The sequence below is a fragment of the Chroicocephalus ridibundus genome, chromosome 3 (assembly GCF_963924245.1).
Source record: "Chroicocephalus ridibundus chromosome 3, bChrRid1.1, whole genome shotgun sequence".
Taxonomy (NCBI): domain Eukaryota; kingdom Metazoa; phylum Chordata; class Aves; order Charadriiformes; family Laridae; genus Chroicocephalus; species Chroicocephalus ridibundus.
This window is the reverse complement of record NC_086286.1, coordinates 5,420,929-5,446,322: the sequence shown is the minus strand read 5'-3', so window position 1 is coordinate 5,446,322 and position 25,394 is coordinate 5,420,929. Positions and strand designations below refer to the sequence as shown.

At 40.7% G+C, this 25,394-nt stretch overlaps 1 protein-coding gene across 5 annotated transcripts in view; it reads right to left on the bottom strand.

Moving 5' to 3' along the window:
- SPTLC3 (serine palmitoyltransferase long chain base subunit 3) overlaps positions 1–25,394 on the bottom strand; it is a 333,553-nt gene that overhangs the window by 80,977 nt on the left and 227,182 nt on the right. The window lies entirely within an intron of this gene.

Below are 25,394 nucleotides of genomic sequence, written 5' to 3'. Positions count from 1 at the left end.
TTCAACACCACTCCCTTGTCTATTTTGAAACATATGAAACTTATGAAAGATTGGCCACATATTATTGTGTAATTGGGCAATTATTTCAAAGGTGATTAAATGGAAACCACGATACTCTGTTCTTGCAAGACAGAGCTATAAAAAGGGAAGGGCAGCATTAAAAACGCACCTACACTGCGCCCATGCTTCTGCAAGTCTTGTGTAACCCATTGCAGCAACTAACCTACGTGCAACAAATCCTGTCTAAAATAGGGCACCTTTGCCATGATGTTCTTCAGATCTGAGGAAGTATCCCAAACAGCTATGATCCCAGCCTCTTATTTCTGTTCCGATTTCACAAACGCTTTTAATCATATTTTCAGCGACCTCTTCCATACTTCTAAGGATACTTAAAAAAAGGAAGGGGGGGAGGGGGGATTAAATAAAGGAGAGACACACAGTCACCGTGCTTGTTGGAATTAGCGTCCTTATTGTGAACGACTTCTCTAAATTTACAACTGTGTGTGGACAAAATATTTTGTCTTGAAAATATTCTAAAGTTTCTAAAGAAATTAAGTTTTTCAGTTGCAATCTTCCCCAACCATACACTCAGTAGGCTTATCAGATTATTCTTTGGAAGAGAGCTAACTCCTTTATTTCTGCAAAATATCATGGCATTTACAGTTAGTTACTGTCTAGTAACAGCCAACATGCCAATTCAAAAATGACAAAATGTAAGCCGAACAAAAATAGTGCCATCTGAAAAAAAAAAAAAGAGACACAAGACATACATTTTTTAGCATATTATAAAGCAAGACCACCAACATATGAAGAAATACCATAAACACGCTGCTGCCTGTGGGACGGATGAACGAAAAAAAGTAGATTATCTATTTATGTAATGAGCGAGCTGAAGTAGAATAATCATATTAACAACTGCAAATTCACGGTACTTGTCAGACCTAGAATATTATTCATCCTCATGCTACATTAAAATGCCTTTATCCTCAAAAGATGTTGATTTAGTTTGTAACTTGCTGTCGAATCCTGGATTCACAAAGGTTTCTTGGGAGAGAAAGGGGGGGGGGGGGAAGTAAAAAAAGAAAAAAAGTTGTAAAAAGGTGTTGGGCACAAGACAGAATATAAAGATTTTGAAGAAAACCCAAAAAACATTGTTGCCAGACTGAACAGAAAACACATTTAGACCTTGCAAAGACTTATCACTCTGTGAGGGAGAAGGAATGCAGGGCTGGCTCTCACCGTGTGAGGGTACACCTTTGAAGCAAGGCTACATATGCATTCCTACTTCAAGCTAATTGCTCTTTTTGGGCAACATATTTACCACGAAAAATGTTTTATGAGGATGAGTTAAATACATGGTCCATCCCTGGAAGCGTTCAAGGCCAGGCCGGATGAGGCTGAGAGGTGTCCCTGCCCATGGCAGGGGGGGTGGAACAAGATGATCTTTAAGGTCGCTTGCAAACCAAACCATTTCATGATTCCAAGTTATATTTCACGTGAGCCACAACAGCTGTGTGCACAGAGTGACAAGATAAAGTTGGTATTTCATCAAGGATTAAGCTCTGTCACATTACCTGATATTTGCCATGGGCTAAGAGTATGCTTATGGTCATCTATCGCAATTCAATTGACATTGTAGTTTGTCAAGCTGTGATGATGCGATAACGCACTTGAGCCCGGAGGAGAGAATTAGCATGGTGATTCTGTTTATCAATTTTATTAAGAAACACTTTGTTGTTATATATTTTATTGGTAAAGCAATAGGGAAGCTCCTATCAGACTCCTGAGTTGCAAAACTCTTCTTCCACAATAAAACTCTTCTGTTGTGGAACTCTCATTTCAGCTGCTGCTGTTTTATGCAGTCAGTATGACATATGTATTTAGACATGTAACCACCGTCACCTACTATCCTTAACACAAACAGCTAGTAGTAAATGGCATCAATAGGAGTAAAGTACTAAGAATGTGGAGTCAGACTGACCCACATTCTCCAGACTATGAATGATGGAAACTAAGACTCTTCAAATAGTCCAAGGTTAGTACAAGGCTGGGAGAACAAATTCAAAAAAATACAGTGACATCTTGCCTAAAAACTAAAGTGAGGACAACAAAGAGCATTTCATCCATCCCAAAAAGTAGAGAAAGAGTCTCAGGACTGGAGTAACCAAAACAAGTGGATTTGCTACTTCTGGAGAGTGGTAATATGAATGCTTTTGTGCAGCACTTCAAATCCAGGCATTGGTGTACGAGTGACTGACTGAACATCACGAGGAAGTTCAACAGTTTCAGTCAACCTAAACGGTCAGTGGATGAACGGTTAATTGCCATTAGTCAACATTACTGTTGACTTTTTAGCTGTTACCATAAAGTTTTACTTGAGAAGAAAGAGGTGGAATTGGAGACTGTGCATTTAAAGCACCTAGACAGCAAAGACAGATGTAATTAAGCTGTTGCTGGCACCAAAATCAAACACAGCAGATCTCCTACACATGCCTGAAATGATTCAGAGATCACTAGTTACACACTAGGTGCTCTGCTGAATTGTACCCTCACGAGTGTATTATTATCTGTAATAACACCTGTAGTAGACAGTCCATTTTCTAGCTCCATACATCAACTGTAGCAATCCTAAGCAGCAGATGACTTAGCAAAGATTCTAAAAACAAAAGCAGAGAATGAATGATGCTTTCCTCAGTATATTCTCCCAATTTCCAGTGACTGCTGGCTTTGAGATTTCATGAGACTGGGGTTGTGTTATCACATTTAGTAGCCATCAGGAGAAAACTCGGAATTTGTTTATCATTTTTGAACCTACAAATACTGTGGAAAAGAACTGTGAATTTTGATAATTGATTTAATCTGTAAAAAATGTATTTCCTTTTTTAATGGTAAAATTGCCTGATCATTTCATTTGACAATTTACTTTGCCCATTGTTGTCTGTTCAGCCTTCCTACTCAACCAATTATACAACTCAATTTTCTGAAATGACTTCTGCCTCTCCACTTGTCTCTTCCCAAGGTGAAGAATCTTAATCTATGTAATTCTAGTCTAGTGTCCTTGTCCTTACGCAGATTTAAAAAATTTTTAAAAAGTAATATATTTTAATGCTCAACTTTCTCTTCACTCTGCAAAGTTCAATAATACCTTTTTGAGGTGCAGAAAAAGGGAATTAGAACTGCATACAACACTTGAGGACACAGTATGGATTCATACATCTGCAAATGATGCTCTGTCTTGTTTTCTGTTTTTCTTTTTTAAAGATTGTTAGCATTCTATTTGTCTTTTTGCCACAGTTCACATTTTCAGAAATAATCTCTTATGATTAAATACATCCTTCCTTGGTTGCAATAAATACCTAATTTAGAGCACGCTGTTATTTGTGCACTCTTAGGATCATTTCCCCCCCTGATTCATTCATTGTTTTTTATTTCGTCTACTCTTTCATTAGCATTACACACCACCAGCAAGAACTTTCTGCAATGTTTGCGCTCCAGAGCTAATTTTTCACTACCCTGAAGACTTCGCTATTGTCAACACATATTGTCATGTATTCCCCGTCACCCCTTTTTCCAGACCATTGGTGAAAATGTGAGAGACTACAGGTCCAATAAGAGATCGCTGGGGGACTCCCTTCCCTGTATCTCTCTAGGCACCTTTTCAAAAATCTCATCTTATTTGTAACCACCCATTTCTCTGGCAAAAAGACTTGAGCAGCAGTCCAGAGTTACTCAGCAATTTTGTTGGGCTTCCTTTAAAAATCTTGAATTAATACCCTTTGTGTGATATGCTAATCCACGTTTTATTGGCTTGTTTTAAAAATTCTGCTGGCTTTCCAAATCAGAATAGTTTGTCAGTAGTCTGCCACAGAGCAAGTGTAATTTCCAGGCACAAATGCAAGGAAACTACTAATGCAATGTAAAGACATCCATCGCAGAAAGGCTATAGATGAAATCCAAAATGAACTGATGTTTTGCCATGGAAGCTGACAAATCTAGGATTTCGTTGACTTCTCAGAAACCAAAAGCACAATCAGGATATGCAACTTCTGTGTGTTGAGTCTCTGCTCATCTTATTAGACCATGCTGTCTTGGACCCTCTTGATACTGAAGGCCACACTGGGAGCTCAGCCTCATCCCTCTCTAGCACATAGTTACAGAGAACCCATGCCAACAGATTTGGCAGCACCTTTAAACCACAACCGCACATGGGTTTCCAATAGGACACTCACAGCAAGGGAATTCCTGGGCAAGACTTTGATGCCAAGGAAGTCAACAGGAAGTCAATGCAGTAAAGTCAGCTTTCAGTGCAACACCTCTCAGATCCCCATATTCTGTAGTTATGCAAAGTATTTTGAAACTCTCCCCTAATGAAGGATCCCCTCCTAAATGTCTTCAGTTTTTAAAATGGAGAAATTATCACTAACAAGAAATCTAACAGTGCTACTAGAATGGGCATCAGTATAAAATACTGACTGCAACGGACACACAATCTTTACCAAAATAGCTTGCTCTAATAATAACGTAAACTAACCTCGAAATCTATTAAGCACACTCCTGGCAACACCTTTATAAAGAATAGTTACAAAACATGATATTTGCACTAGCAAAGAAAAATAAAAGATAGCTATGCAATCGCATGAATAACATTTAACTATTTGTCCATACTACCCTTAAAGCGAGGAGAGAAATTTTCACTGCATTTAGGTCCTGCAGCCTCTGGAATGGTGCTAGTTGGCATGAGCCAGATTCGTATCAAGGGGAGAACTAAGAATTGAACAGCATGGACGTAGTGTCACAGTACTAAACCCATGTGCTGGCCCCGATTAATTTACTAGCAAAGAGTTAACCACTTACGCTGGCGTAAGTTAGGAGTAAACTGCGTCAAGGAAACTGAGACCCGAGAACTCATGTTTTCATGCAAGTCTGTTTTGTAAAGACAACATAAACTCTAAAGAAATCCAGAAATCCCAATCTGCTTTTTGAAACCTCTCCTTAATTAAATATTTTTTGAGCTATTATGGCCACTTCCGTAGCTGTAGGTGCAGACAGCTATATCCTTGAAATAAAACTACTGGGAGAATAATAAAAGTCTTTGTCTTTAAATATGAATTCCCCTCTAGGAATAAAATCTGATCCAGAAGCAGATGAAACTTTAATTTTACTCTCCCTTATTTTATTTAAGAAGAAAGTTTCTTCTGTTTCTGGATCAGATGTTATCATGTTATTGCATACAGCCTATTAAAAAAGCAATGCAAGCTGACTGATCTACATAAAGCTTCTAAGACAGATATGTATATGAATAGATAGGTGTTGAAAACTGTGAACTGATAGCTGCGTTTGCTCAATATGTGCCAGATTTCAAGGCAACATTGAAATCTTGAGCAAATTAGGACAGTGCATTGCTATAGCCAAAACCTGACAGAAGAACAGACTGATAATCACTGATGCAACATCTGATTGCTTGCAGATGGTTTGGTTCTACACAGATGTTTCCTCCCTAACACTAGAAGAAAAGCATCTGGGACAAGACCCTAAACGTAGGTGATTTTAGACGTCCTAGGATGCATGACACAGCCACATGGGGATGACAGGACCTATAGAGGCCTGTACACTTCTGGAGCAGAAGCTGAAGACGGGGCATCACAGGGTCCCATTTTAGCCATGAGAAGGGCATGGTCCAGCTGAATTCCGCTCAGAGCTTGCCACGGGACAGTCATAGTTGGAAGTGGCTGGTGTGCAATTCTGTCCCCTATGGATCATTGTCACCAGAAGGCTGGGTGTCAAAGAATAAAACTGTCAGGTTCTATGCAAACTCACCAGGTTGACTCTCATAATCATTATGTTTTCCCCAAACCACCCTACCTAGGCATCCATTAGATTCTGGGGGATTCTTAACGATTGTATGCAGTCCCCAGGAAAAGAAAAAAGGAAACTGAAATTATGAAAATCGGAAGATTCCTATAATGAATGTGCTATTGACACAAATCTCTTCAGTTACTGGCAATGATATCCTTTAAGTATGTCATTTCTTTTCTGTTACAACACATTTCAGATCTTACAGGCTCAAGTTTCTAAAACATAAACTAAAAAATGGCTACATGGGGAATTCATAGCTTACTGAGCTATACAGACAAGACTTACATTAAAAATAGTTGTGAAACTTAAATGTCTAGAAGGTGCTAAATGAAGGTAGTGGGCCTCTTGCAATGTGACAAAGCAACAAGAAAGTATAATCTTCACATAACGCAAACTATAAATAGCAAACAAGCCAAAAAACCTTTAGTTCTTGTTACTGTGTGTCTGCAGAATCCTTATTTAGAGTGATTATTGATTTCTGCTGAACTTTCAAGAAAAAATATATACCTAGTAGTAAGGCAATTAAATTTACTGATTAAAACCTTGCAGCTTCTCTGCACAAATTCACGTCAGCAAATACCAACAAAGGTGTGAAAAGACAGGACATTCACCTTCCAGACTTGTATCATTTTTTCAGTTGAGCACAAGTGAAACTCTAACATATTCACCTCATAATAAATTCTGTCAGCACCAATCAAGTCCTGCAACACCATGACACTAACACTAAAAAAATACAGATGTGAATGACAAGCACATTAGAAATATAGTGTTAAATAGAAAACACTGTTATATAACCAGGAAAACAACACCCTCACTATATAATTTTCAGACTAACACTTTACTCTGATGCTAAAATGATACTTTTGAGTGCAACATAAGAGGTTGGAAGGATGCAGAAGACTTGCTCATAAATAACATTCAGGAAGAAAAGAAGCCGACAAAAATCTAGAGACAGCAGTGGCGAGAGGTCCAAACTAGAAGAAACTTGGAAGGCACACGTTTCATTGTCTTAGTTCTGTAAATCTTTATGCAGATATTTGTATTCATTCAAGAACGTTTCTTAGCCTGGTATGTCAGGATTTGAATTTGTAGCCCTGCGCACACTACAAGCAATGTGCATTCTGGCATCAATGAACGTTTATACGCAACTCTTAAACGGTCTACTTGTGTGCAATTTTCACAAAACCTACAGATCAGCACATGTTTTCATCTGGTATGAGCTTAGTCCAGCAAGCAGAAGTGCCCACTGCAGAATGGTCATCCTACAGTGTTTGTCAAAAGAAAAGCCACATACACCTCTTCACAGCACAGAAGCTTAGAGTCATGCACACAGACTCAGGACAAACGCCAGTAGCAAACCATGAAAACACAATATGATGATGGGGATAAAAATCTAAGAAAAGACTACTTTTAACGGTAAGTTTCAGAAATTGCAATATAAACCATAGTTGGTATCAGATAGTATCAGTTAAGGCACTTACATCAAACAAGTACACAGGAAATAAAAAAACCTGCACAGTAAGCTCTTCTCCCAATGGCTTTACAGCTGTACATTGCAAGTAATAGCAAGAAGCATGGGAAAGAAAAAGGGGTATTTATGCCTGATCCACTTACTACTCTGTTTGCACCACTCCCAGAAAATTCAAAGTGGGCTCAACACAACATAACTAGGAAGCCATGAGGGCAAAGATGGAGCTTAATAATTTCAAATTATTAGAGACAAAACAATGAAGTTCACTACCCAGAGAGATACGTACAAACATCAGAAGGTATTTCCTAACCTTACAGCAATTACAGAGTAGAAAGCCAGGCACGTTGAATCAGACAAAAGAACTGGATGAAACGCCTAGGTTACAGCAATCCTGACATAGTTCATGGCGTCAAGTTGCAGCAAGTGTTTGCTATTATTTCCAAAGCTTATAGTAAGCTACAAGATTTGCGCTGCCTGGCCACATCATACCACCTCCTGATCATTCAAATCCTGTGGCTTTGGCTTTAAGAATAAACAAACAAACCAAAAAGATGACGATGAAGTGGTATCACTTCAAAGGCTGTAAGTTTCTGCGCATCGCTGGTGATAATCTACTAACACAGCAAAGTTCTTACAGAACTGATGTAGCATTTAGAAATTCATTCTATGGATCTCATATACATTTTTGACAAGCAACTGATATTTTTTGGGATCAAGACTGTAACCGAAAGGAAAGATACTTGAAATGATCTAACCAGACTGTTAGCGATTTTGCGCAGTGTGGGTTTTGAGCTAAAATCTACATGAGGCAATCCACCAACTCAATTTCCCACACAGTGACTTGGTAAAGAACACCAGAAAATGTTTTAACTAGCATCAAATTGCTCTCCCTGCAAAATTCCCTTGTGAAGAAAACACTATAGGTGAACAGAGAGGCCTTATGCACTAACTTGCACAACTGAACCATCGTTGCATCCCAGAGCTTTTTCCATTATACATACAACAGCCTCAAACAGGGGCAGGATTTTGCATAGGTGAACAAATGGAAACAGTTTAATAATAAGACACATATTCCCTATCAGAATGGATAAGGAATTCCTGGACTTTCCTGGATTTTGCCAAATGCAGCAGGAGCTTCAGTCTTAATGTGTTAAAATTTCAGGAACGGTCTCAGGCCATCGTTGGTTCCTGAGATATCAGCACCAGTTTTGATGAAGGCTTCTGGCAGGCATAATACATCAGGTCCCTTGTTAAAGGATCACAAATGTAATTTGCAGCATTCACGTTTCCTACCTGAAAGTCGCACATCATTAGAATAATTTGCACATTATTCTAATTATTCTGAGAGTTGCACAGGTTAAGTTGAAACAGCATGCCTTCCAAGACATTCCTATTATTGCAAGAAATAGCGTATCATATTTCAGAAAGGTGATGACAGAAAAATCACTACCAATTTTGTTAATGCAATCAGAGTCTTAGCTGTATTTATGTTAGCTCTTCTGAGGTAATGAACTACTTTTAAATTATATTTTAATACAGATCTCTTGGCATACCATGGATGGAGAGGATAGTCGTATGAAATACCATAATAAAAAAATATGAATTTAATGATGGGAAAAGCAGAATGTCTCCAGAGCAGCTGGGAAAGAGGCAATCAGGATTTGTGTTGCTAGTTTTACAGGTAGGGGAATTAAAAACTCAGAAGGAAGGCAACCATCCGGGTATACAAGGACCTTCTCTGAGCTAGGATAGGACTTAAGCATCAAAAAAAGAGGCCTAGGGAAAAAAAACCCCAACATTCAGAATAAACTCACTCGTTGTATAGCACATAGGTTTTTAGGACAGAAGAGTTCAAGGAAGATGAGGGAGAAAGCCATCCTATAAACGTGCCAATAGTGTCACAGCACATCACAGTGGGAGTAACGTTGAGAAAAGAGAAAATGAATAGCTTGACACCGTCAAACACAAGAGAAGCTGTCTTAAGCAAGAAGACAGGAATTAATTTAAATAATAGTTAGGCAACTTGGCAGCGGTGCCCATGGCATAATTAGTCAGATGGACTATACCAAAGCCCGCATCAGACCTGGCATACGTGATCAAATCAGTGCACCATTTAATTTAACAACTTGACAAGGGCTGCAACCCACCTATCCTGAAATTATCTTGCGAGAACCTCAGAAAGTTTACAGAGTAACCTAGACTCACCAACTTGTGCCTAAGGCAGAAAGGCATTTCTATATATTTTGACAAATGACACCCAATTAATTATTTAGGGTTTTTTTTTCCCCCACCTAAAACTTTACAGAAAAAGTAACATCCTTCTCTAGCTACTTTTTTCTTTGGAAAATATCAAGAAAAGGTGGTTTCAATCTGTCATGATTAAGTAATGCCCACCTCTATACCTATGAGGAACTTACAGGTAGACTCCTCCAGGACCCCAGAAGTGGTACGAGAGTTCTGTAAGCGGTAGTCTCTTCCCACTGATTTCAATTTCTGCCTTGTACAATTGGAAAAGATGATCTGGGCCTTGATGGCTTCTTAATGTCTATTTAATTGTAACGATATTCATGAACCGTTATTAAACTGGCTAATTCAATCTTAGAGTTAACAAAATAATTGAATTCTACTTCAATTGCTTGAAAATGAATAAAAAATAATCTAGAACTAAATTGATACTTTTTTTTTTAGTACATCGTACATTAAAATACTCTTTATAAGTTGTTCCATTAATTATTTAAGTCGTAACACTGAAGATGAGAACGCCTGGCTTTCTCTCCTCTGAACCTGCTGTAACTATCAGGTTTGCAGAAATCATCCTTAAATAAATGCTCTCCTCAGGTTTTATAGCAATCTACATATAGACAAAATGGAAAGTCCTCATCCCACCATGCACTAATTTTCATCAGTAGATCCACGTATACCTAGAGACACACACCTAGAGGCTCTTGTTCTTGGCTGAAAAGACGGGAATTAGGAAAAGGGAGCACACCATAAATCTAAGAGACAGAAATCAGGTGCGAGAATACTGAGGGAAAGGGGTCGCTGAAGCATGTTTTGTTGGTTCAGCAAAGAGGAAGGCATCTTTTCAAATGCATAGCAAGAAGCAAAAAGTCAGTTGGATTAGCCTTTGGATTTGAACAATTTTAACCTGTTTTCTAAGAAAGCTATGGCGTATGCCCACATGCAACCCCTCAGTCTGCAAGTACCCTCTAATAGCTTTTGAGCTCATAGACCAATTTCAATCAAATCTGATGGAAGAGCAGAGGTCTTCAAGATAAGAACTTTCCTGAAAGCTTCAGGAAAATCTGATCTTGATAGCGCAAAGAGATCCAAATCCATGTGCTGAAGGAAAGACAGCAATAAGTTGGCTCTTTAACCATTTTTGGAGTGAATTACACAAGTACAAGTGTAATGGCCCACGAGCCAGCACCAACGTAGCTCTGAATAAGGTTCAGCACCTTCTGTCTCTTACCTATCTGGAAAGTGAGAATGTGGTAGGCAAGCTGGGATGTTTTGGGGTGGTGGAAGATGCCGGACACAAAGCAAGATGAAATCAGGCTTCATTAGACCCATTGCTCATGCATGGGAAAAACAGTTGTGGACATTTCACAAGCCTTTGTTTTACCTCCAATATTATTTCTTCTCATATTGCTGTGGGGCAAATTAAAAAACAATACTCAAAACATTGCTGCACCTTGGAAGTAGTTTAAGTAGACATTAGGGTATCTTAACTCGAAGTTTTCATTTATACTGATCATAAAACAGTAGAAATCAAGGGACTTAGGAAAAGCAGGAAATTGAACAGCGGAATCACAGATTTCAGGAGAGAACAACTGTACTCAGAAATAGCAACTTTAAAGGAAGTAAAATTAAAGCTAAAGGGAGTTAGAAAAATGCCAGCCATCTCTTAAGAAAATAATGTTAAGGGCAAAGGACAACCCACTCTAGTGCTACTCAGCACTATGCAGGTCTCGGCTGAAATACTCCATCCTGCTTTGGGCAGTGCTTTTTAGAAAGAAGAGGTGAACCAAACAGAGAGAGCTGGGAAGAGAAGCATAAAGTCTGGTCAAGTAAGTTCTGAAACCTCGCCAAACATGAAATGTGTAACAGAAAAGACGGAGCACGCTGAAAACAGCTGATACACATTTTGCACAGAGTGAAATGCAAGCAGGTAGAGAGAACCTCTGAACCGAGGATTCTGGAAGAAGGAAGTAGATATATAGAGTTTCTATTTAAAACTAAGATAAAATTAACATGACATCAGCTTTTGGCAACTGTCTGTATTTGGAGAACTTAAGTCTGTTCAGCAGATCTTACAAATCGGTGAACAAAATTCTGGCTAAAAAGACTGTATAGACTTTTGTGTGTTCTTTTGTGGCCACACAAAACCCGCTGTTACCTCTACCTCATTAACATCTTTACATAGCACTATTCTAGTATCCCAGTCCTCCGAGAGATATGAGAGTGTTTCTCTGACTTTTCCATTAGGATAACAATTCTGTCCCTCTGCTCGTAAATTTGGGAAGTACCAAGACAGACCAACAGTAGGTGGCAAAGCAAAGACTAGGCAGGACCATCTAGAAGGGATGTGCTGAAGCTCTGACCAACCACACACACTCCTGAGCTACCCGACACATTTCAGGAATGACAGAAGATGCCTATACACCAATCTTATTTCTGAAATATGACCGTTATCAAAAAAACCCAAAAGGAAGGCTCGCTCTCTCTCAGAAAGGAATGTAGTTTTAAAGCCTATTAAAACGCAAAGATTTTAAAGTCCTAGTAAAACCAATAGTCTCATATTTCTGAAAAAAAGTTTTTTAAAGTTACACACGATAAGCAAGTCACAGTAAAACTTCACGTAGAAGATAAATAAACCTTTTTCAGAAGGCCTCATGTTTCACCTCTACCCTTCCACATCTGCAAAAAAAAAAGAAAAAATTACAAACAAAGCCATAAGATTAATGCTGTGCCCATCTATAATGGCCGCTACAATTACATTTGTGCAACAAGTCAAATAATGAGCAATGACAAAAGGTGCCCTCTCAACTGCAGTGAAGAGAGGTCTCAAATTTGTTCTGACAACTTTAGTTCATCCAGTAACTACTCTGAGAGGGTGAAGCACACACTTAACATCCTACCATCTAGCAGAGAAAAATATCATTTCCTTCTGAGGAATGTCCACATGCGCAAAGTAATATGATCTCAGTAGCACGTCCCATAGTAAAAATCAGTTGTTAAAGAATTAATATAGCTCAGTTACAGCGGGGGAAAAAAACCCACACTACCTGAGGTCTCATGCACATAAACTCCTCAACAAATCTGTCTAAGGAGATGCTCCTGTAGGTATGCCTGAAACATTCAGATGTTTCAGGCATAATGCTTCATAGTGAATTCTGAAACAATACTAGTATACTCTGATAGCTTCCTGTTTTACATTCTTTTCCGCTCCACAGGGGAGGAAGCTCTGCGCTCCCCTCGTTCTCATAGAGAAAATTAATCAGCCTAAACTGAATTAAGAAATTTTATGTGTCCATCCTGACAGCTCCCTTATGGACTAATGGAATAACTTCAGCATGTCTAAAAAAATCTGATGATAGAAAATCAAGAATGACAAGAGGGACATGCTGAACAACGATCATCATTCAAGAATATCCCCCTCTGTGGGACAATTTCATACCAGATAGTATGGTTGTCTCTTCCCCGTGTCCCCCCCGCCCCCCCCGGCTCTTTCTTCATTATCATGGATCAATGCTAATCTCTCAGAGCACAGCAGCTACTGGAAGATAAAAAGTATGGTAAAACACTATTTGCGGTTCCTACATCTTTATTTTTTTTCTGCATTCTGCTCGGGAGGAAGAAAGTGGAAGCTCTTAGAACAAAACGGTCGTAGAGCTGCCCAACAGCAGGGACTCTTGAGGCAGAATCCAGGGTCTGTCGGTGGGGGAATACGGCTAAGGCACTGTGAGATCCAAAGAAAGCACAACTCAGGAAATGCAGCTATGGGTGCCAGGACAAGGCCCTAGAGAAACTTCTAAAAAAGATGTATCTTGCTTCCAGAAAAACAGAACTGTCAGCTGCAAAGGCTAAACTATGTAATTAGCTTGAGTTACCTGTTTAAATAATTGCTTCAATTATGGGAGGACCTGATGTTTCCAACGACGTCTCTTACTCTTCTCTTTAACCAGCAGTGCTTCCACTCCAGGCTGGCAGGAGATCACACATAATGCCCTCCGCTGCCAAGCTACGCTCCTTGTTTTACACTAAGTCCGTCCATGTGGCAGGTGATTTCTGCAATGCCCGAAGGTGAGGTCTTGCCTCCATGACATGCAGGGGCTCCTGGCTCACCGCTTGTATAGGAGCTGGCAGGCCTCCCAGCTGCTTCCTGACGCTGAGTTTTACGAAAGCAAGATACCTTGGCAGTTCCTTCCCTCTGCTAGAGGTAGTGGCTCTCGAATCGGACTCAGCTCAATCGGGGCAGTGGTCTGGCTTGAGTCTTGCCTACATCCACCCAGGAGATGGCAGTTCACATCCCCATGCAGTTGCAGGCTCTAATCCCCAAAGTGTACTAAGAGCTCTAGTTTTACGTCAAGTTAAAAGAGAAATAAATCAGAGGTTTCTCCTTTTGGATGAAAGGAGGGTTTAAGGCAGTTCAGAGCTAAGTGCTCAGTATATCCATGTCCACTGGAGCTGTTGTGTGGAAATGCGATAGAAACGTACAGTGAAAGTCACTGGCTTCCTTGAAGGACTTTGAAACGTACCGACAAAAAGCTATGCCCATTTCAGAAGAGTCAGAGAAAAGCATGCAGAGAGATTATATGATTTCATGTCAAATACTCCAAAACGTAAATTCTGTTTTCATGTAGTTTACTTACAGGTTTGCCTGACCAAATGCATTGCTGCTCATTCTCACAGATCACTGTAAGCCAAAGCATGGGGCTAAAATCCAGTATCCTCTGTTATTTGTTGCTGAACAAAACAGCTAAGAAGTTCTTTTGGAAAGAAAAAACCCTATATAATGGAAGAGTATCCAAACCGGGATTCTACCATACCATTGCTCGAAAAGGTAGGCTTGGCTAGATCTACCTACTGTATGCCAAAATTGCTCGAGGACAGCCAAGTAATAAGACTGTGTCCTATACCATGCCTAGAGAACTGAAAATTCAACTGTCAGACAGAGCAGTGGTAAGTGAAGATATACAGAAAAGTACAGAAAATAAAAATATAATTACGCTTAAGGTTCAGATTATCACTTTTGTCTTGACTGTAATGGAATGTCAAATCTCAAATCTTTAAAGCACCCTCAGTCAGGTGCATCACACCATGTAGATTATTTGCATTAAAACAGAACATAACCTCTGAGGGAGTAAATTCATGCCAAGAATGGAAAATATGTGACACAAGCATTCCTGCGCTACCAGCAGAAAGGATCACAGACCACAGAATTTTGAAAGACTTTTATTTTCTGTGGCAGCCATTCAAAAAAATCTGACCGCTTCGTTTGCAAAGCAGAGCTGATTTATTTTTGAAATTCCATATACGTCCCCGTGTCTCCAGAGTGAATGAGAGCTAAGCGTGACCAACTTTTTCCTGTGTCACAAACCTCAGTAGAATAATGTGGAAGGCTTGCATTCCTACACACAAAACTGCAACTCTATCCTCATTTCCTAAGATCTCAGTCCCACACAGCCCTCAAATCAGCTTCTGATATCTTAAGAGACATAGCAAAGAGGAGACCACATTTCCCCAGAAATACTACAGCCCAATTTTGGATTTGGAAAGAAAACTGTAAAATTTAAGTATATTCTTGAAGAACGTAGGACGAAATGGATGAAGGCACTCTTACTAGTCCAGATGAACTGAACAAGTGTGTTGCAAACAGTTACAAATAAGGGTTATGCTAGAATTCTCCTAGTGGGAATATGCTAAAAAAACTGGCGGTAGCAGCCACTGCTGCTTTTGTTTTAACTAAACGTTCAGTCGACACTAACGTATTTCGTTTCAGAGTACTACGTGTTAGTCAATACACATGCTGGCTGTGAAACGATACATATTTCTGCAGCTACCTGCTTACAAGTCCTATTTCTTTGCTACTTGCAAAAAAAGGAAGAAAAAAAAAAAACAACCACAAAACACCCAACTCCCTTTGAGACTGCAGCTGCTTACAGATCTACATCTTCCCCTCCTTGCACCACTCCTTCCCCTTGGTTTCCTTGCCTTCACCCTGGCTGAAATCACCTGCCACAGACTCAACCCATCCACCTTTCACCTCCTCTTGGCTTTCCCTCTCTAGCCTCTGGCTACGCCGGCACCCCGGCGAGCTCGGCACTCCCCTGACCTAGTTCTCACAGTGCATTTTGCTCCCTCGGGCAGCTCCACCTCACTCCACCCCAGCACTACCTCACCGCTGAACGCAGCTCGCTCCTTGGGACAACCAAGCAAGCCAGACTCTCCAGTTCAACCACTGCTTTATCTATCTCCCCCTTTTCCACCTGACTGGCCGATTGTCACTTGTGAGAGCTTTGTCCCTTCCGTTGACTAATACAGGTTTTACTGACCTTGACTTGAAAGTGAGGAGTTACAAAACTTCAACTATGATTCCTTGTCCCTGATATTGCCACTTGAATAATAAGATATTGTGCCAGGCAGGCATGTCGTATTCACAAGTACGCTCTTCTCATAACAGATGTGAAAGTGGGACCTAAACCCAACTGTTCATTTATAATTGCAACCTGCTCGGCTTATGACATACGTGGCTTTGTATCTAGCTCATGAGTGATCTGCATATGTGAAACGAAGCAATATTAGATAAATTAGATATTATGTAGCTCGAGAATTAATTTTTCTGTTCTAAAAGTGACCAGTATCCATATATAAAGACCTATTTCTGGCAGTTTTAGGGACCTCCTTCCCTTGTAATGTCTTGCATGTGCGTGTGGTTTTGATTTTTTTTTTCCCCAATTTAATTCTCTTTTCAAAACGCAGAAAGTCTCAAAGTCCTAGCAATGTTCTCCCCTACGCAATTGTTAAAAGGGTGTTGTTTATGAGCTTTGCTAAACCTTACATGTTGAACAATATGGGCTGAAAAAAATCCCCCAAATCACAAACTCCTTGAAATGTTAGCCATAAAGCAGGAAGATGTACAGGGATGGAAAAAAGGAAGATAGGCATAAGCAGCAAACAGTAAAGTCTGCAAATTACTGTCAGTCAACCACTGTGGTTACTTACTGAGAAGTGTCAGAGTGCGAAGGTATTTTATCAGCTTCCCAGCAAGACGTGACTCAAAATAGTTTTCAAAATAGGAAAACTAAAGAACCTTCAACCCAGCCTCTGGCAGTCTTTTAGACCACATTTTTTAGACAGAAGTCTTTGGTGGATATCTGGTTAAAAGCTCTTTAGCAGGCTTTCCACACTATTCAAGTTATTCTATGCGTAGCCCTGAAAAAGAAAATACTTGAATTATGATTGCCTAAATCTCAAGGAAGAGCTCTCTCGGATGCCTAAACATCAATCTTCAGCCCAAGCTTACAGGAACTACCGGTCATCAAGTGAGCGGTTTGCATCCATTCCATTTCTGTCTTTATGCTTGTGTCCTGAAATACAGCCCCCACTAGAACGCCATTGCGGAGCAGGTGAGATGCTTGATCAACAGGAGGTGAACTGAAATCACGCAGCCTTTGTGAAATGGGTAAACACCAGCCAGATGACAACGATGAGTTTGAATCTGCTCACCTTTGGACCAGTCTCCTCTGAAGATGCATGACCAAATTAGAGTTGAATTACTGCAAAAAAATAACATTTAACTAAAACTCAAGTTTCACCTGTCTATAGACTGGTAGAGGAGAAATGTCCCATGAGAAATGAGACCAAGATACACTTTTCTATCCTGACTTACTAGCAGCAACTAGAACAGGAGACAGGTAAACTGCCTTGCACAATACTGATAACAAATGACTGGCATTTGAGAAAGGGGGAAGACTTTGATGGAAACCCCTGTGAATGAAGGTACACCTAATAGATACTGCTCCTATGTGTACCGAGTATTTTACAAGAAAAGGCCAGAAAATAAAGTCTTTATCTCAGGAAGTTTACAGACTAAATAAATTCCAGAGAAATGCAGCGATAAGACGCGTGCCATGCAGAAATGAGAGCAGAAGTACACAGAGCGCTGTGAAGTCTGGGAATAATAAATTCTGGGTTTCTACCTGTGTCTCATGTTGACTAACTTTGGCGTCAAACAAAGCAACACACTGACAGAAACTTCCTTCTCATTTGGGACATAGATCAAATCTCCTTTCTACTGCAGATTCTCGGGGTACTGGAGGAAGGTGTTCACACCGCAGCTTCTCTTTCAGCGGGGAACGTGCAAGGCCTTTCTCCTGTGCCCACCCGCCTACTTTAAGGAAAGAGTGGATGATATGCCTCTGTCAAATCTGACTGAAAATGGCCAACTATTTCACAAGTTGTTAAGGAGTTGACAGACAGTATCACTAAATACGTCTTGTTTCTATAGGAAATGAGGCCAAAACCAACTGAGATTGTATATTGTTACCACGCTGAAAGAACAAACTATGCAGGTGGGTTTTTTTTCCCCTCATACAACACTCCCCTTCCCCATCCAGATACATTTTTGACACTTATAAAGTGTTCAGCAGGGCATAAAAATAAGCATGCCTACCTGACATTTTAAGAGTTTGCATAACTTGTCATTGAATGAAATTTTGTTTCCTGTAAACGTTAACATCTTTATAACAAAATCACAGGATTACAATGCTTTGCTGCTCATCAGATACGTACTGAAACAGTCAAAAAAGCCAAAGTCTCTGATAATACTACCGACAAAATCAAATGAAAACATGCTTCACTTCACTTACATAAACCCGTGTAATTCTCAGCCCACATGCGAGAATTTTTCAAAAGGTCTCCAGCTATACTGAATCACAGATATAAAAAACTACTAATAGTACCTTATCTCTGCAAATTTTAAAATATTTTCCACCTATTGATGGGTAAAATTCATTTTTACCTTCTGATTTGCTTGCTTTAATCATGCTGTGCTGAAAGCATAAAGAAGTTCATGCCAACATTTTCAAAAGCATCAATTAATTGATACTTTGGGCTGGGGGGGGGGAGAAGTGGAAGCTGGCCGAGCTCCATGTTTGATCTGTCACGCTTGGAAATGCTGTCTTGTTCATTACTCGTAGAGAGTCTGTTGACTTTCACTCTTGTGTAACCTCCAGAGATGGACCCCTAATGCAAAAGCCACAGTGATTTCTTTACCAAGTCAAAGAGGCGACGACAGGACTTCCTAAGACAATAAAGAGAAAAGATTTGTCTAGTCACAACAGAAATTTAGGAAGAGCCAAGATGCTGATGAACTGCAGAGAAATGCTTGTTGGAAATGGGGCAGGTGAACCTGTGTGCTTGGGAAGACGTTGTACATGGAGGGAGATAGAAGGCTCTTGTAGACATTATCTTCTGCTGAAAACTGCTGCTGTAACAACAAGTCCTCTGCCAGGTTTCTACACTGAGTACCAATGCCCAAGGGCCAGGACTTCGGGGCCAGCCTGCTCAGCATACAAAACCAGGATAGCCTCCTTGCAGCCTTTCTTGATCCCGTGTATCTCTGGTTAAAGACACTATCTTTTGCAGAATTTTATTTCTTTGGCTTTCACCGGTGAGCAAGAGATGTGAGGAGGCTAATTAATTCATTTTCAGGCATGCAATAAATTACAAAAGGGGACAAAAGGCTTAACCCAAGGTGAAACTGAATTTTATTAAAGCTGCTACTCAGTTCCCAAAGCACGTGTCTCCTGTCTCAGGACACAAACTTACTCATAATTACTTTGCCAAGTCTTACTAATGCACACAGCATATCCAACATTTCACGTTACTGCACGTCAACATACTGGTTCCATCAATATACTTCCGAAAATAAAGACAGATTACAGAATTGATAAGCTTTTTATCCCCTGAAAACATGTGTAGATTTTAAGAACAAGCAGGTAGACTTAGCATGTATCAACAACATACTTGTCACAGAATGGGAAACAGAAATGTTAACTTTTTTCTTTAAAAGGTGTAGATAAAGTAATTTTGTATGTCTTAAGCTAGGACAAAACTGGGCTGCACATACACAGAAAGTAGAATCTACTTTGTAACACCCCTTGTATATTCACCCACAGATGCACCAATCCAATACCTAAAGGCTTATAAAAATCTCACTATTGGTTCTTTTATAACCTAAAGCAAGTGAAAAGAAACAGAGGATGACGGGCCCATAGCTGAAGGATGACTGTGATTAGATGAAAGGAAAAGGGGTGGAAATTGCCTCAAAACAGTCTGAACAGGGTTTGTTTCCTTTGCGATCAAAATAAAACAACAGAAACACAAGAAGATTTCCCCCTTCAGGATTAACACACCCTGGTACCTGCTAGAACCTCCCAAACAATCTTACCACCCACATATGCAAACAAAAAAGCTCTTTATATAACAATGATGCAAGGAAAAAATTGCACAGGAGAGCAATGCCTTATATAAAGAAGATATGACATCAAGAGACGTGCAGGCACATTTTTTTGTGCCAGAGACAAAGTAAAATGTTCCCTTTGAGCATGCCTGATGTCAAGAGACTGATGGATGTTCAAAAGCTCAAATTCATGAACTTACACGAATATGATCTTAAAAAGCTGGGAAAACATACAGATTTTTCAAATGCTTTCTCGGACCATGAAGTGCTTTCAACAGAAGCTTATTCACTTTGAATTGCTTCATTGGTATCTGTGTAGCACCTGAAACTTTGAGGCTGATCAGCAGGTGGCCCAAGTACGAGATACATTTGACCAGATCACGGGTCTGGGATTCTTTCGGGGAACAGCCAACAATGAGGTACAATGGGACAAGCACAAGTGGTCTTAAATTTACTTCTCAAGTTATATTCTCTGGCCTCCAAGGTTCCCATCTGAATCCCTACAGTCAGTGACACGTGACTGCCAGGACTGGGTGGGAACACCTGTATCCTGCCCTCTCTGGGCAGTGGCTTGGGATCTTCACAGATCTCCCCCATAACAGCGTCCACAAATGCCTTATCACAGCTACCTTTACCTTCGGGAAGTGCAACCACAGAAGGAGGAAATGTTCCTTTCAGAAGACAAACACAAAGTTTTGTGGAGACACAAGGAACAGACAGGAAATTGAAATACAGGGACATACTGTCTTGCAGAACCGCCCCAAGAAGCTCAAAACCATACAAATGGCCGCTGTGATTCCATGTGTGCGCTTGAAGTGCCAGATAGCTGTATGTGAATCACAGAGGGGGATGTATGGCAGCTCTTCAAACCACATGAATCATCAGCAGCAGCGACAGGGAAGCAGAAACTCAAACGGAAGTTCTTGGAAGGAAGCAGAGCACAGCATGATGTCAGCTGAAACAGCTACGAGTCTCAGCTCTTCGCCGCAAATTTGTCTTTCCATGTTCCTGTCGCTAAGTGAATACATCCTCACTTCTTCGTAGGCTGAGGGGGAAACCCAGATTTTTTGGAAGAGAGGGAAATGACAGAGCAAGACATGCCAAAGCCTGCGCTTGGCCAAATGAACAAAGGAAAGGCTACAGCTGAGTAATTTCCTAAAAGACTGGGATGATCAAAGAACATACAAGACTTTGCTATGTTACATCTACACTGGATGTCCTCCCAGAAATTCAAAATACTCCGGGAGGGAGAAAGTCACCTAGCCAGAACAGATTAAATGCCACTTTGTGCTGAAGATGTGGATGCACATAGATAGCATCTGTCCTGGAAACACAGCACTTCACCTCGCAGCTTTATACTAAAGGTATCTTGCTGAATGGGTCTAGCTATCTGGCTGAATTAATATATCCTAAAGTGCAAAACGCTCCAGCTCCTCTTCGGTCTGGCACACAATACTGCTGGTTCCTGCTGCCTGCTCTTCTCCTTAAAGGACGTTTTTCTTCCCAATTCAACATCCATCCCACAATGACAACTCTCTCAGACAATAGTCTCACAAAACTTCTGGCTTGGTTGCTTTCTAAAAAGTCTTTTCTGTGGAAAAATTTGCTGCCAGGAATGGCAGGAATCCTCTGGCTGAGCCACTGATCATTGTAAGGAAATTTAATTTCCTGTTTTGCTGGTTAATGCCACAGTTCTAGCCACAACAAAAGTTAATTTTCTTTTAAAAGAAATTAAAAAATAATAATCCATGAGAGAGCTCATACATCTGTTGGCAGCAGAAACAGACGTGCGTATCATGATAAATTAAGGGCTCTTTATGATTGTCTAGTACCCTATAAAACAGGATTTGAATCACCACTGCACACTTGCAAACAGCAAGCTGTGAGAGGCAGCATGACGTTAACCATTTTTCTGGCAAAAAGTCAGGTTTTATAGAGATTGTGGGAAAATAATGGAAGATTGGTGAGGAGCATTATAAACACGCTCAAGTGACCTGCAGCTGAGGTGTCGAAAAACACATACATCATACTCATTGTTTAGCCTTATGTATTGGACAAGTAGAACACGTGTGGTTCAATAACACTGTGATAGACTTAAAAGCACCCTATGGAACATGCTTGAGATTTCTGCCCTGCTGTCAGAAAGATCAGAGCACGATGGTAAACTACACCTGTGCGAATCCCAGAAATACAGGCAAAAAAAATGCAAGGCTGGTGATCCTCTAACATGGAGAAAGCTCCATGGTGCCTGCAGCCCTGCTTGTGTGTCCCTGCCCGGGTGCTGCTTTGGGGATCCCCTGGTCGGCGAGGCAATGAAAATAAATTTACTCTGCATTTCGTCCGTGGTTTTGTGGTTGTTCCTGCGTCCTCAGACTCAGACTGTGTCACAGAGAGAGACCCGGACAGTTCCTAAACCATTACCTTATTCTGCCCATTATATTAATGAACTTGCTTCTGCAATGGAACGCAGACAGCTATGTCCCTCGATGACATAGCAGGTCGACCTTACTTGTTTCTGAAAGCTAGACTGCCACTTACAGCTGGCAAAGGTAACTAATTCTCATGCTGAAGGGACATAAGTTGACAGGCAATGGGACTGGCCACTTCATGGCTTTCTTTGACTAATTACCTCTGCTGAGCAAGAATAAGCTGCTTGCCAGGTAATTACCCACAGAAGCCCCACTGGCGTTCTGCATCAGTTCTGTCCATTTTTAGTTATCACTGCAACTGACTCTCACCAGAGAAATGCTGCCTCCATACGCTAAAGGGTCACAGACCCCCTTCGATTGGATGGGCCCTCAGCCGGTCTCTGGTTCATTCTCATGTCTCAAAGGCGGGTCAACAGCAAATTCCCAGCAGCGTGGGTCGGGTTTTGCCCAGCTGGGTCCTGAAAGCCTCCATGATGGAGGCTCCAGAGCAACACGTCCCACTGCTGTTATCTGCATCTTGATTTATTCCCCACCCCCCCACCCCCCCATATATGAAACCTCTCCAGCCTCCAGGCAAAGTATGAACCATTAACCACTACTCTTTGAGCCCAGTGATCCAGCCAGTTATTAACCCATACAGTAGTCTACCCATAGAGACCGTAATGTCCCAAGTAGCCCATGAGGATGGTATTGCTGAAGTCAAGATAGAAGACATCCATCGCTCTCTCCTCATTCACAAATCTAGTCACTTCATCATAGAAGAAAATCAGTCAAACATCATTTATCTTTGGTACACCCATGCTTGCTATTCCCAATCCCATTCCTCTCTACGCTCACAGAAACAACCTTTGCTAGAAGTGATCTATCTTTTGAAGACAGGTAGAAAATTTGCCTTTCTTAAGTTATCAGGGATCTTCTTTGATACCTTTCAAAGATGATAGTGTGTGATATCACTATGACATCAGGCCAGCACATTTGGATGCTTCCCTTCTGGTCCCATGTACTTGTACAGATTGAGATTTCTCAAGAGGATCCATGACTCAATCTTCTTCCATTAGGGGTAGTTTGATGACACAGAGGCTTAGAAGACTTTGTTGGTGAAAACTGAGGCAAAGATAGTACGGAGTACCTCAGCTTCACCTGCGTCTGCAGTCACTAAGTCACATTATGGGGCCATTCAGCAATGGGTCACGTTTTCCGTGTTTATTCATTTACTAGTAATGTAACAGTAAAAGCTCTCGCTTCCCTTGATGTCACTTGCAAACGTCGACTGCAGGTAAGCTTGGGCTTTCCCAACACCATCCCTATATGCCCCTACAGTGTTTCAAAATTCCTCTTTCGTAGCCCGTTCCTTCTTCTACCTCTTGAATACTGCTTTTTTGCACTGGAGCTCCAGCATGGGTTATTTGGTTAGCTAAGCCAGTCTCCTGATACGCTTGCTTGTTTTCACAAGTGCAAGGATGAGCTGTTCTCGTACTAAGAGGAGGCTGTCCCTAAAGACCTGACCTGCTAGGTCTTTCAAGCCAAAGCAAATCAATGCATGCTATTTTTGCCAGGGCTTAAACTTCCAAAATTTAATTACCTGAATTTAGAGATTTCCAGATGTTAACAGGTTAGTGACACCAGCCCTACTGGAAACGCATTGTGCTACGTGAAAAATCCCTAGCTTTGCATTCAAAGTCTCATGCAACACACTTAAAGCATTGCTACAGGAGTTGTTGACTGTTACATGTACCTACACAATGGTCACATCTCAGTTTGCAGAAAGACGTCTTCAACATTTCCTGCTTCCAATGCATTGAGATCATCACATAGCAGGGTAGATGACAGAAACAAGGGTGTGGATCTGAGACCTGTGATTATTAGCCGAGAGTGCTGGTGCAAAGCAACAAATTTCTGGGGCTCGAAACCAAGGAGAAGAGAAGGCAGGAAATGAGGATGAGAAGGTCATGTCTGTGGTGCCGCTGAAGCAACAGGTGTAGTAATTGGTAGAGAACTCTGACTGGAAACCAATTCTCAATATCTTCCTGTTGTCACTACAGCTACGAAACCCAGAGGGGTGATGGGGATTGCACTTTCCACTAATACATGCACAATGGAACAGGTCCAAAAGGCTTAGGTGCTGCAGATGGAATGAGCTGGAGATAACGAAGTCCCCTTTCATTGTTGTTTTTACCCAAAGCAACACCAAAAAATGAAGATATTTAAGAAAAAAAAAAATCATTCTGTTGGTAGATCATTATGGTTGCCCAGCTGAGGCTGAAAACATTTGGAAAGGCTATAGTCTGATCAGCCTTAACCCTCCCTCCTTTCTTTTCTCTTATTAATAAGCCTTATCACATGGCTCTAATTGTGGGGATTAGCTTATTTTTTTCCCCAAAGGACTCATTAACATTTAGATTGAGTTTGCAGCCAAAATGCCCCAGTTACACTAACTACTGCAAAAGCACACGAAGTAAGTGCTATCTATGTATGTGAGAGGACAATGCACAAAGAAAGAACAGAGGGCATTTACAAGGTACAAGAAAATTATTCTTATGAGAACAGTTGCATGGCATATTCCTTTCATAACTCTCTTTTAAAATGTTTTCTTTAAGATCTTCATTGGGGAATAAGGGACATTGCAGTGCACAAAGGACAGGAAGAAAAGCAGGGGAGCCAAAAGCACGGAAGGGACTGAAATTGGCTGCTGGAGTATTGAATCAATAGCGGAGTAGAACAGTTAGGAGGAGGTCTGGATGTCACAGGGTAAATATAATCAGCTTCCTAATTTTAGAGCCCCCATATGCCAGAGGCTATCATATTTTCAAGCTATCAAACAAGTGGGGCAGATATTACTAGGTTTGATCTCATCCCAGGCTCTTTTTTGCTTTCAGAAGGGAGCTTGAAAGCCCCAGAAAAGGCTGTAGTCTCGTTCACTGCAAGTTTCTCCCAGGCTACTGCCATTCTCAATACAGAACAGAATAAAATAAATTTGTAAGTAGCTTTATACCATCTTGGAAGCTCTCTAAGGCATCCAAGGAAATGATTTATCAAAGAAATAAAATTGTTGCGTGTCTACTGTAGGAAACAAACGTTTCCACTGGACAAACATATTTATTATTTTAAAAATCCAACGTCCCCTACGATTGACACCCAATCAACAGCAATATAACAGCAAAAGAAACCA